Below are 13,748 nucleotides of genomic sequence, written 5' to 3' on the forward strand. Positions count from 1 at the left end.
GTGGCCATGATCCTGTCTGAATATTGCTTGATGCTCTCTGACTCTTTCATTTTCAGGTTCTCAAAATCTCTTCTAAAGTTAATAACTTGTTGCTGCTTTGTTTTATCTGACCCCATGAACTTCTCCTTCAGCCTTTCCCATGCTTCCTTAGGTGTGCTACAGGCCCTGATTCGAGTAAAGATTATATCAGTCACTCCATTTTGCAAGCAAGCCAAGGCTTTGTGCTTCTCTGTACTCTCCTCAACATGCTGCCTTATTTGAGCAATCATGGGATTGACCCTCAATGGAGGTGGTTCGATGTCATTCTCAACTACACTCCACAAGTCTTGAGCTTGAAGATATGTCTTCATCTTGACTACCCAAATATGGTAGTTTTCACCAGCAAACATTAGAGGTGGAGGTGGAGTGAAACTCATCTTGCTGAAACAAACTCAACAGCTTCGATTTCTTCCTTCTCAAGCTTATATTTTCTCAACAAAGCAACCAACAAATAGAGGCCCTCAAAGACGTAGGCTCTGATTACCATTTGTTGGAACATTGGTAGCAACTAAACAAGAACAAAAGCAAAAGAACCGAGAAAATGAAAGAAGAAAGTTTGAAAACTTGAATAATGTAACCGGATAACAATTTTCATTGAATGAAATTAAAATATATGTGAAAGTTACATGAAATTGGACAGTTACCTAACAATGTAACTGCTCCCACTAATACACAACTAATACAAGTTATATTTCAAACTTAAGCAAGCTCATACATCAGCCATTACATCAAGTACAAATCAAAAACTAATCCTACTAACTTTGAATACAAATTTCAAGCTAACTAAACAAGTTACATTTGAACAAAATAAAACAAAATGGACTGAAGAAGCTACTGCACTCGGTTCTACTTCATTTTTGGTCTGCTTGGTGAGCTGCAGGTCACATGTTGCATTGCAGGCCAATGCTCAACAGGCATTCATTACCGTCTGAACTCTAAACTTATACTTCCAATTTATAGCTAACAAGTAAAACATGATAGAACATGAAAAAGTAACACGAACAAGACTCAAAACATTTTAAATTGTTAAATTTATACACTTGTCATCATGTAAGTGACAAGAGTTCAAGAAGAAGATTGCATACCTTAAAAACTCATCCACTCTGCTACAACCAAGTCAGATAAGTAATATAGAGGAAAGAAGCAGAGATAGCATCTAGAATTATGCTTTCCACCATTTGGCATAACAAAATCCATACAGGAAAACAAAAAGTCTTTCTAACTTTTATTTGACTAAAATATTGGATTAAATAAGAAATATGTTTGACAAAAAACACCATCATTGCTCAAAACTATAGTATCCAAATTAATGTAAATAGCACATTATCTTCTTATAAAAAAGAATTAGGTTTTTTTCTTCTGAAGCAACGATCTGTAAGAGAATATGTTTAGTAAATTATATTTCATTAATGACTAATTAAGTAGTATGAAGAAGCATTCTAGATAACGTACCATTTCAGCATAGTGTCGCTTAGTTGATTGGACCCCTTGAGATCTTACTGCTAACTTAGACTTCACTTACCTCGATCTTAATCTCAACTTTTGGACGCAATGATGTGAGAAACTCCTTGATATGATTTCCAAAAGGAAATTTTCTACCAGTAACTATCTTTATCTTCCTTGGATCAGCTTCAGCTAATGTCTCAAATGATTTAATTCCTGTTGAATGCAGCGCCTGAATAAAAAGCATAACTATAATGAGAGGATATTGAATCTAAAAAATATTTAGAAATCCTTGTTTGCTCTCACTGCTTTTTTCATTTTCCCAAGTATCTTTGTCCAATGCATATCCAGACATTGGTACGAGGATATGACACTCCATGAATTCTTTAAGTAAACCCAACACCTACATCTTGGTCCAAGTAACATAGGTAGATAGAATAAATGTAGCATTATCAAACAAACTAATACTCGTCAAAGAAAACCTTTGCTGTCACCATGCCAATGCCAGGTAATTATTTTAACAGGTAAAGACTGTTATCCTAGAGTTTCTGATATAACGACTGGCTAAAAGGGATGAGTTCAGGGCTTCTCTATAGTTCTTTTTGTATATATAATATTCTTTGGGAATTCTACCCCCATTTGAGCATATTAAGGAAAACAAGCCAATTCATAATTTCATCAGTTAAACTTTGAAGTAATTCTTCTAAAAAAGGTTATATTCATAATTGAAGTAAAAGGATAATCGAATTGAGGTTAATAAACCTGTGTCATGGATAAATCATGAACTAAAGGATCCCTGGTTAAGCAGTCATTTCCCAAAACAAATATCTTTTCTTCTCTAGTTTGAATGCGTTTTTTCCGTTTTCCTTATCACCACTGACATGAAAACAGAGGTGGCCATATTTGTCTCCATTTATGTCATTCATAAGTTTCTTCTCATTGCATCTAAGCTGTATCCCTTCATTTTCAGAACATTAGTATATCACTCTCATATTTTCTTGAGAACATGTACAAAATTTACTGTTTTTTAAGTAACATTGTTGGGTTTTTGAACAATTTATCCGGATGAAGTATGAAGCTTAGTGTAAAACTTGATCAACAACGTAATAAATCTGGATAAAGAATGAAGGAAGATTGAGCTTCAAAAGGCTCGATATTTGCAGGATAAAAACAAACAGAATTTTACTTGGTAAAAGAAAGCAAAAATTGAGAGAGTATTTATCTTGAATGATTTCTGTTGAAATTCATTGATTAAAAAAGATGGCATACTACCAATACATATACTGGTCATAAGCTAGTTAGCTTTGACAGGTTTCACTTACTATTTTTAGACTTACTTGCACCGCTTGCACATTGCAACTTGCAAATCACAACTTGCATAATTAGGTTAGCTGGTCTATCAATCTTATCAGCACCGAATGCATTAAATACATTACATACTTAGTTCTAATTAAACTAAGTTACAAAATATTACTTAAAGTAACAAAATGAAACTGAAATTGAACAGTAGCATCAACTTCAGTAGCTGCCTGTACTTTATCCGGAAATATTACAGCAACTTGATCTTCATACTTCATCCACAATACTAGGACTGTATGTACTTTGTGTGCTATAAGTGCGGCTTGATCTGCTTCTTCATACTTTATCCGCATAACTTATGTTGCATGGCCTGCTCATTGGTTGCTTTATCTGCTGCATGCATGCCAACTTCAACAAACATGTTGGTGTTTTGGGACACTTTATCCGGATAAAGTATGGATTTCAGCCTGGAGCTTAAATAACAATGTAATGAATCTGGATAAAGAATGAAGAAAACTTCAAAATTCAAGTGAGGTGATTTGAGCTTAAACAACATAACAAAATTGAAAGCAAGAAATATTTTGGAGCATATGGAAAGAAAATCTGATGAATTTCATTCAAAATTTTTTTTTTGCATAAAACCATTACATATAAGAGACATAGGCTGATCATTACAAGTAAATTTTACCTCAAAATATACCAACTCCACTAAAAATATATTGAAACTTGTTAAACTAACTTGTTCATACAAACAAAGCTGATTTTCACTCAATCACTACCTAAACACATCAAATACATCAGCAACAAGTTGAAATCAAACCAAATTACATAACAACTACTTAGAGTAACAAAATGAACAAAATGAAATAGTTTCTTCAGCTGCATCTGCTAGGCTAGAGCTGGATGGTCTGCTGCTTGGTGGTCTTGGTGCCACATGCTGGCTAACTTCAACACTCCTCCTTGGCTAGCATGTTGCATACTCCCATTTTAGCTCTCAAATGAAGGAATCGTGTCACACTAAGAGCTTTTGTTAAAATATCAGCAAGTTGCTCCTCTGAACTGCAATGAATCAGTTTCACCTCATGTGCTTGCTCCATTTCTCTCACAACATGAAGCTTAATGCTGAAATGTTTTGTCATACCATGAAAAACTGGATTCTTTGCAATTGCGACAGCGGATTGATTGTCACACATAATCCCTGTTACTTTCTCTTGATGCAAATTCAGATCTGCTAGTATCTTCCTTAGCCATATAGCTTGATTCACAGCCCCAGTAGCTGCTACATATTCAGCTTCAGCAGTTGACTGAGCAACCACATTTTGCTTCTTCGAACTCCAATAAAAAATAGCTGAGCCTAGGGTGAAGGCATACCTTGAAGTGCTCTTCATGTCATCCTTTAAGCCTGCCCAGTTACTGTCAGTATAGCTATCTAGCCTTAGTCTATCAATCTTGCTATACAACAAGCCATAACTCAGGGTACCTTTGATGTACCTGAGTACTCTTTTTGCTGATCGAAAATGCTCCTTATTGCAACAATTCATAAAATTTGAGAGCAAACTGACAGAATACATAATGTCTGGCCTTGTGGCTGTCAAATATAACAAACAACCTATTAAGCCTCTGTAGATGGTTTCACTAACCCTTTTATTATCTCATTGGCTCGACAACTTTGTTCCAAGAGCCACAGGTGTACTTGTTGCCTTGCAATTCCCTTGCAATTCTCCATAAAAACCTTACTTAGGATCTTTGCAGCAAAAGTTTTCTGTCCTAAGAAGATTCCATTTTCTGTTTGGAACACTTCTATTCCTAGGAAATATGTCATTTGGCCTAAGTCAGACATCTCAAACATGTTCTTCATTTTGGCTTTGAAATCAGCCAACATCTTTTGATCTCCTCCTATGACCAAAATATCATCAACATACAGAGATACAATAAGCTGTGTTACAGCTTCTTTCTTCTTAACATACAATGTTGGCTCACTAGAGCTTTTTTGAAATCCCAGGCTGAGCAGGTACCTATCGATTCTGCTATACCAGGCCCTTGGTGCCTGTTTTAAGCCATACAATGCTTTCTTAAACCTGTAGACCATGTCATCCTTATCTGTCGCTTTAAAGCCTTGAGGTTGCTCAACATAGATCTCTTCTTCAAGAAAACTATTAAGAAAAGCAGACTTCACATCAAGCTGGTGGATTTTCTACTCTATCTGAGCTGTTAAGGCAACCAATAGCCTGATGGTGTCTAACCTGGCTATTGGTGCAAAGGTTTCCAGGTAGTCCAAGCCATACTTTTGGCTAAAAACCTTCACAACTAGCCTAGCCTTCAGTTTATTCAAACTCCCATCAACATTCTGCTTGGCTCGATAGACCCATTTCACTCTAATGACTTTTCTGTTGGCTGGTCTTTCAACCAATTCCCATGTCTGATTCTTTTCAATCATGGTCATCTCATCAACCATTGCTTGTTTCCAGCCTTCATGAGCTTCAACATCTTCAAAACAGGTTGGTTCTTCTTGTGCAACATGGGCCCTTTCATAAATTTTAGCCAAAGTCCTTGTACCCCTGACTGGCTCATTATCTATGTCCATTTCAGGACCAGTTTGTTCAGTTTCAGTCTGATCAGCCATAAGATCTTCAGAAACTGCCTCTGGCTCATTCTTGTCCTAATTCCAGCTTGTTTTCTCATTGAATACCACATCTCTGCTTACAAGAACCTTATTTGTTGAAGGATCCAAGATCCTATAGCCCTTTTTGACTGAGCTATAGCCTACCAGAATGCCTGCTTGAGCTTTTTTTTATCAAGCTTGCCTCTTTTTACAGCTGGTACTTGTGAATAACACAAGTAACCAAAGACTTTCAGGTGAGCCAGTGATGGCTTGAACTCGAACTAGGCTTCAAATGGTGTTTTGTAAGGCAAAACCTTGGTTGGAAGCCTGTTTTGAATATACACTGCTGTGTTGACTACCTCAGCCCACAGGTTTTTGGGCAAATTCTTCTCAAACATGATACATCTGGCCATGTCCATCAAACTCCTATTTTTTCTTTCACTTACTCCATTTTGTTATAGAGTATAAGTGTTAGTGAGCTGATGCTTTATACCTGCTTCATCACAAAAGGCTTGAAATTGAGCTGAGGTGTACTCAGTTTCATTATCAAACCTTATGGTCTTAAGCTTGCAGCCTGTCTTGGTCTCAGCAATAGTATTGAACTTTCAAAACATTGAGGCCACCTCTGATTTATGCTTCAAGAAGAAAATCCAGCAAAATCTTGAGTGATCGTCAATAAACAGGACAAAGTACCTGCTTCCATTTAGTGATTCAGTCTTCATAGGGCCACACACATCAGTGTGCACGAACTGAAGCCTTTCTGGGGCTCTCTAGGCTTTGTTTGAAGGAAATGGCAATCTGGCCTACTTTCCTAGCTAACACACTTTACAAACTACATCATTTTCAATTGAACCAGTGAAATTTTCAGCTAAATCGTCTCTGACCATTTGAGCCATTGATCTGAAGTTTGCATGGCCAAGTCTTTGATGCCAAAGCTTGGATTCATTAATAGAAGTTGTATAAGCTGAGTTTGAGGCTTTGTTTCAATCAACAAAAAAACTTTTATCTGTTATGGCTACTGTCATGAGCATGGATCCACTTGGACTAATAATTTTGCACTCACTGCCTTTGAAAACAACTGAATAGCCCTTCTCTAGTAGTTGAGCTATACTTAGCAAATTTCTGTCAATTTCAGGAACTAACAACACATTTGTGATGAGCTTGTTACCTGTAGGAGTCCAAATCAGGACATCTCATTTACTTCAGCCTTAATAAAGTGACCATTTCCAACTTTAACTTTTGTTTTGCAACTTCTATCCAATTACTTAAAAATGGCAGCATCTAGTGTCATGTGATTGGTGCAGCCACTATCTATGAGCCACCCATTTGAGACCTTCTCTTGAGCAGTTGAGCAAGAGACTGTAAAGACTTACTCCTCATGGTCACTGCCTTTTTCAGCTACCCGAGCTTCAGCCCTTGGTTGTTGTTGGTTCTGCCTTGGTCTACCCATTCTCTTTGCAAACCTTTTCAACATGGCCAATCTTTTTGCAATATTGGCACTGCACATCTGGCCTAAACCAGCATTTGGCCTCTAGATGACCAGGCTTCTTATAATGCCTGCATGGTCTATCCCATCTTCTTAGAGAATCTGACTTTGGTTTGTCTCTCCAAGTCTTCTTACCCTTGTTGATAGAAAAACTTGAAGCAGACTTTGTTTTGGCTTGGAATGCACCTTCCTGGTTCTTCTCTAGTCTACTGGCTCTTTTTTGCTCTTGTGCATAGAGAGCATTAATCAGCTCTATCAAAGAGATGCTAGTTAGGTCCCTTGAATCTTCCAAGGATGATATTTTTGCCTTATACCTCTCTAGTAAGGTAGAGATCACTTTCTCCACTATCCTTGCTTCATTGAACTGTTCTCCAAGGAGCCTTATGCTGTTTACCACAGCCATAATTCTATCTGAGTTCTGCTTGACAGCTTCCTCCTTCATTTTCATGTTCTCGAAGTCCCTTTTCAAGTTCAGAAACTGCTGTTGCCTTGTTCTCTCAGTCCCTTAAAACTCCTCCTTCAGCCTATCCCAGGCCTGTTTTGGTGTCTCACAGTCCTTGATCCTTGTGAAGATCACATCTGAGATACAGTTATGAATGTAGGACATGGCTTTATGCCTTTTGGTCCTTTCATCAGTATGTTGCCTGATCTGAGCCACTGTTGGGTTGGCTTTGAGTGGTGCTAGTTCAACATCTGAGTTGACCACCTCCCATAGGTCGAATGCCTGCAGGTAGGTCCTCATCTTGACCACCCAAATGTGAAACCCTTCACTATTGAAGACTGGTGGTGCTGCAGGAGAAAAGCCTGATGAAGACATAGTTTTTATAGATGTTCAATGACAGGTCCATTAAGACAATGGCTCTGGATACCAATTGTTGGTGTTTTGGGACACTTTATCCGGATGAAGTATAGATTTCATCCTGGAGCTTAAATAACAATGTAATGAATCCGGATGAAGAATGAAGAAAACTTGAAAATTCAAGTGAGGTGATTTGAGCTTAAACAGCAGAACAAAATTGAAAGCAAGAAATATTTGGGAGCATATAGAAAGAAAATCTGATGAATTTCATTCAAAAAAAAAAACTTTGGCATAAAGCCATTACATATAAGAGACATAGGCTGATCATTACAAGTAAATTTTACCTAAACATCTACTTAACTCCACTAAAAATACATTGAAACTTGTTAAACTAACTTGTTCATATAAACAAAGGTGATTTTCAACTCAATCACTACCTAAACACATCAAATACATCAGTAACAAGTTGAAATCAAACCAAATTACATAACAACTACTTAGAGTAACAAAATGAACAAAATGAAACAGTTTCTTCAGCTGCATCTGCTAGGCTCGAGCTGGATGGTCTGCTGCTTGCTGGTCTTGGTGTCATATGCTGGCCAACTTCAACAAAACATGTCTATCTAGACATAGATACTATGATTTTCCAAGAACTCCTTTGAATACATAGAAATTTTATGCATACTCATAACGAATATATATATATATCCAATATTCACACCTGAATCCAAATATCATCGAGAAAACAACAATTTTTAACCAAAAAGAAACAACTATTACTAGATAGGGATACATATAAGCAATCTCCTTAGCATGGCATATAATCTGTAGTACTTTTTCCAAACTACAGCTAGATGGTGCTTGCATAATGTGTTTCATGGTGTTAAATTTCAAATAGTACATTGTCATCATTCTTCCTGGCTCTGGAAAAAAGAAAGTGAAAGTAAGGGTAGGAATTAATGATATGTTTATACTTCAGGAAAGCTAAGAGAATGCTTAAAATTTTTAAGATACCTTGTGGCTTCAAGGCAAAACCATCTTGATCAGTCTGGATCATTTGATGGCATGATTGCTCATTAACATTTTGAACTCAAATTTCTGGTTTAAACAACATTGATGAGTAATATGATGTCAAAACAAACTCAATAAATCAAAATGGAAAGAATTTCTTTTTTAACTGCATAATTCCTAAGATTCTGATCGTGCATTCAAGGTGTCAAATTATATATCATTCAAAATATGGCTATATACATGCCTTTTTCATTCTCACATATAAATATGAGCACTTCATCCACTCAATTGCCTTCATGATGTCAGAGATGGTCAATTGAACTATTTCTGAAGTTCAGTGCACCGCCAAGCACGAGGGCAACCTACATTGGTAAGACAAATGCGAAACACACAATTAGAAGATATGGCCCAATTTTCAGAGAAGGCACGCACTATTGCAGAAGTCAAGAATAACAAATCTTATATCACTCAAACTTGAGTGCTGAGTGTCAAATACAAATATATGTCTAGCATGAATATGGTGATAGAGATAAGTAGCAGGAACGAGAGTAGAGAAAAATATAATAACATAACACATAACAAGTTTCATTAATATAACTAAGCATGTCTTCAGATGTAATTATGCAAAACCATTGTTGCAATAACAATTAAAACTTGCATCTTGAATCAATAACTCAGAATATCTCTTAATATTGGCCATTTTTTTAAATGTCAACTGACATAAAACCATAAATTTATATATCATAATAAGGATCATTTAAAGATTACCATTATAACAAATACAAGCAAACATATGTCTTAAGATATCATGGTATATATACATCTACTCATTTGTTTACAGATATATTATGTACCTATGCATGGGATTGAATAAGTTAAAGCTTAAAGATGCATGCAAGCATAGATACATTACATTACTACAAGCAAATTAATAGTTTTATCAATCTATTACATTACTACAAGCAAATTAATAGTTTTATCAATCTATCACACAGTAGCATAATAAAAAACAATCAAACATGTCGGGTTCTCCTTGCATGGAGTGTGCATGTTAGAGTCAAAGTACAAAGACAAAAATATACAAGTTTCTTCTAAATCGATTTAAACTGTAACAAATTTTCTCATTATTTAGGCAAACATAAATTGATATATGACCTAAATTATATTTATATTAAATAATATAACATAAATTAAAATTATATTTTTATAAATGATAATTAAAAACATTAAAATCATAAATAATAAAATTTAAATATTTTAAATTATATTCATAATAAATAATAAAATATATTTAAATTATTTTATAAATAATAATCAAACTTATATATTTATTAGATTCTTATATAAAATTATATAATAATATCTAATAATACTTTTATTTTCTATAAAACTCAAAAAAAAAGAAACAGAGAGGTTATAATGGGAAATTAGTTTTCCACTGCATGCATTTTTTTTCCACTAGTAGTCAGGGGTGTTCAAACTTTGGTTAAAACGAATTAATCGGCAGAACCGATTTAATTCAATTAATCGGTCGGTGGCCGAATTTAGTTTGGTCAGAGGTCGACTAATGATTTTTGAAATTTTGATTATCGGATAATTAACGAAATAAATAATATATATTATATATAATTGTTAACATTTTGTTTGGCTAATTTTTAATATTTATATAGTGTTTTAATACCTTATTTATTGTTTTGACCTCCATTTAAATGTTTTTGAACTATTAAAAATGAACATTAGCAATGTATTTTTTATATATTTTATATTTATTTTAATCAAAAGATAAAAAATTAAATTTTGGTTAATCGATTGAATTTACCGAAATATTTCGATTCAGTAAATGGTTAAAAAATTTTACATTTTGAATAATTTGGTTAATAATAATTCGATTTGGGTATTAATCGAACCAGCTGTTTGAACATCCCTGTTGGTAACTTTAGCTCCAATCCAAAATGAAACCAGCAGTGAGATAAGAATTTTTAACCGCACCTCACTATTAGATATCTAAATATCAAAACAATACAATGAAAAAGAATATTCTCTCAACATTCCATCTCACCATAGCTTATTTTGCATCCGAAGGGAGCCTAAATCTCTACTTCAATGATACAACATTTTAGATATCTTATTTTTAATTAAACTTTTAACAGTAAAAGAATCAAGAGAGGAAATGTGTTGGGGTTTTGACAGAAAATAAAGGAGAATTGAAGCAAAGAACAATGTTAAAATGAATTTGAACAAGAAGATGACTGAAAAGTGATCTCTATCTAATTTTCATTAAGTTGAGAAAATATATAAGTTACATTGAAATATGGCAGTTACCTAATGTATAACTGCTCCCACTAATACATGACTAAAAATTAGATTAAATTACACACAAAAGAAGCTGACATATCAGCCATTACATCAAATTCAAATCAACAACAAATCCTACCAACTTTAAAGTCAAGTTACAAAACAACTAAGGCAAGTTACAAATGAACAAAATAAACAAAATGCTGCTACTCCACTAGTTTAGCCTCGATGCTGGTTTGCATGCTGGTTTCCTGTTGCATTGCAAGCCAAAGTTCAACACTCCTCCTTGGACTGTATGCAACAAACACCAATCTTTCTTCTTAAGGCATCAAATCTTGTAGCATCGAGAGACTTGGTTAGAATATCAACAAACTGATTTTGTGAGCTACAATGAATCAGATTCACTTCCCTTAATTGTTCAGCCTCTCGAAAAAAATGAAATTTAATCTTAAAATGCTTGTCTTGCCATGAAAAACAGGATTTTTCGCTATAGCAATTGCTGATTGATTATCAACTTTGATTTAAGTAGCTTCAATCTATTCTTCATTCAAATCGCATAGTAACTTCTTAAGCCAAATGGCTTGATTAACAGCTGTAGCAGTTGTAATGTACTCTACTTCAGCTGTTGATTGAGCAACAGTTTGTTGCTTCTTTGAGCTCCAAAAAAAGACACCTGAGCCAAGAGTGAGGAAGTAGCCAGAAGTGCTCATCATATCATCAATGGATCCTGCCCAATCACTGTCAAAATAACCAATCAACTTGAGCTCTTTTACCTTTTCAAACTTCACTCCAAAATTCAAAGTCCTTTTCACATATCTAAGAACTCTTTTAGCTGCTTTAAAGTGAACAACATTGTAGCAATACATGAATCTTTACAGGAGACTAGCAGCAAACATGATATCAGGCCTTGTAGCTGTTAAGTAAAGAAAACAACCTACCAAGCTTCGATACTCCCTCTCATCAACTCTTTTATGACTGTTGTTGCTAGTTAATTTTTCACCTTGAGCCACTGGTGTGCTGACAGTTTTGCAATTGAACATACAAAACTTGTTTAAGATCTTCAGTGCAAAAGCTTGTTAATTTATGAAGATGGCTTGGTCAGTTTGAATTACTTCCATGCCAAGAAAATATGTCATTTCCCCCAAGTCAGTCATCTCAAAAACGTTTTGCATTTGTATTTTAAACTCATCAATCATCTTCCTTTTGCTTCTAGTTACCAGCAAGTCATCAACATAGAGTGATACAATCAGTAGAGTTTCATTCTCTGATTTCTTCACATTAAGTGTAGGTTCACTCACACTTTTCTCGAACCCAAGCCTAGAAAGGTAAGTATCAACTCTATCATACCAGGCCCTTGGTACTTACTTCAGACCATATAGGGCCTTTTTCAACTTGTAAACCTTGTCTTCTTCATCAGGAACCTTTAACCTTTCTAGTTGTTCAATGAAAATTTCTTCCTTGAGGAAGCCATTTAGAAAGGTTGACTTGACATCCAGCTGGTGTATTCTCTATTGCTTCTGAGCAACCAAGGCAAATAGAAGCCTTATTGTGTCTAGCCTTGAAACTGGAGCAAATGTTTCCATGAAATCAATGCCATACTGCTGGCTGTATCCCTTCACCACAAGTCTTGTATTGTGTTTGTTTAGAGAGCCATCAGCATTGTACTTGACTCTAAACACCATTTTACACCAATAACCCTCTCTGGTCTGGTCTGTCAACTGATTCCCAAGTGTCATTTTTGTGAATCATCTGCATTTCAGCTTCTATTGCCCTTCTCCAACGTCCTTCTTTGGAAGCCTCATCAAAATTACTAGGCTCAAGTAATGCAACATCACATCTATGATAGATGTCAACAATGGTTCTTGTGCCTTTTACAGGTTCATCATCAAAATTATCACCAATTGGCTCTTCTTCAGCTGGTTGCAGTTTGACGTCTTGCTGATCTTCTTCATTTAGACTTGCATCTTTATCACTCTAGTTTCATACTCTTCATTCATCAAATTTTACATCCCTACTCACCATGATCTTCTTTGTTAAAGGATCAAACACTCTATAGCCTTTCTTTGTGCTGTTGTAACTAACAAAGATATCTGGCACAGTTCTTCTTTCAAGTTTGGTTCTCTTCTCAGCTGGTATGAGAGTATAGCAGATACAACCAAACACTTTTAGGTGTGACACTGTTGGTTTGAGTTTATACCAAGCTTCAAAAGAAATTTTATCTTTGACAACAGTAGTAGGTAGCCTGTTAAGTAGATACACTAAAGTGTTCACTGCTTCAGCCCAAAATTTGCTTGGCAAATTGCTTTCAAACAGTAAGCATCTAGCCATGTCGAGTATTGTTCTATTTTTTTTTTCACACACACTTTTCTACTGAGGGGTGAAAATAGTTGTTAACTGATGGTGAATTCTAGCTTGCTTACACAATGTTTGAAACTTCTCTGATAAGTACTCAGTCCCATTATCTGATCTCAAGGTCTTAATCTTGTAACCTGACTGATTTTCAGCTAAGGTTTTGAATTTGCTAAATGCCTCAAATACTTCAGACTTTTGCTTTAAAAAATAGATCCAATAGAATCTAGAAAAATCATCTATGAACAGCACAAAATATATGCTGTCATTTAAAGAAAAAGTCTTCATTGGTCCACATATGTTAGTATGGACCAATTCAAGCTTGTCTCGAGCTTTCTATGCCTTTTTAACTAGAAAAGACAATCTCATTTGCTTACCAAGCTAACAAATTTCACACACTTTGTCATTGACTTCAAACTTGTACA

General features: G+C 35.1%; 1 pseudogene; it reads right to left on the reverse strand.

Moving 5' to 3' along the window:
- Positions 1–412: 412 nt before the first annotated feature.
- Positions 413–9,013, reverse strand: LOC108484852 (DExH-box ATP-dependent RNA helicase DExH17-like; annotated as a pseudogene).
- Positions 9,014–13,748: the final 4,735 nt, after the last annotated feature.

The sequence above is a fragment of the Gossypium arboreum genome, chromosome 6 (assembly GCF_025698485.1).
Source record: "Gossypium arboreum isolate Shixiya-1 chromosome 6, ASM2569848v2, whole genome shotgun sequence".
Taxonomy (NCBI): domain Eukaryota; kingdom Viridiplantae; phylum Streptophyta; class Magnoliopsida; order Malvales; family Malvaceae; genus Gossypium; species Gossypium arboreum.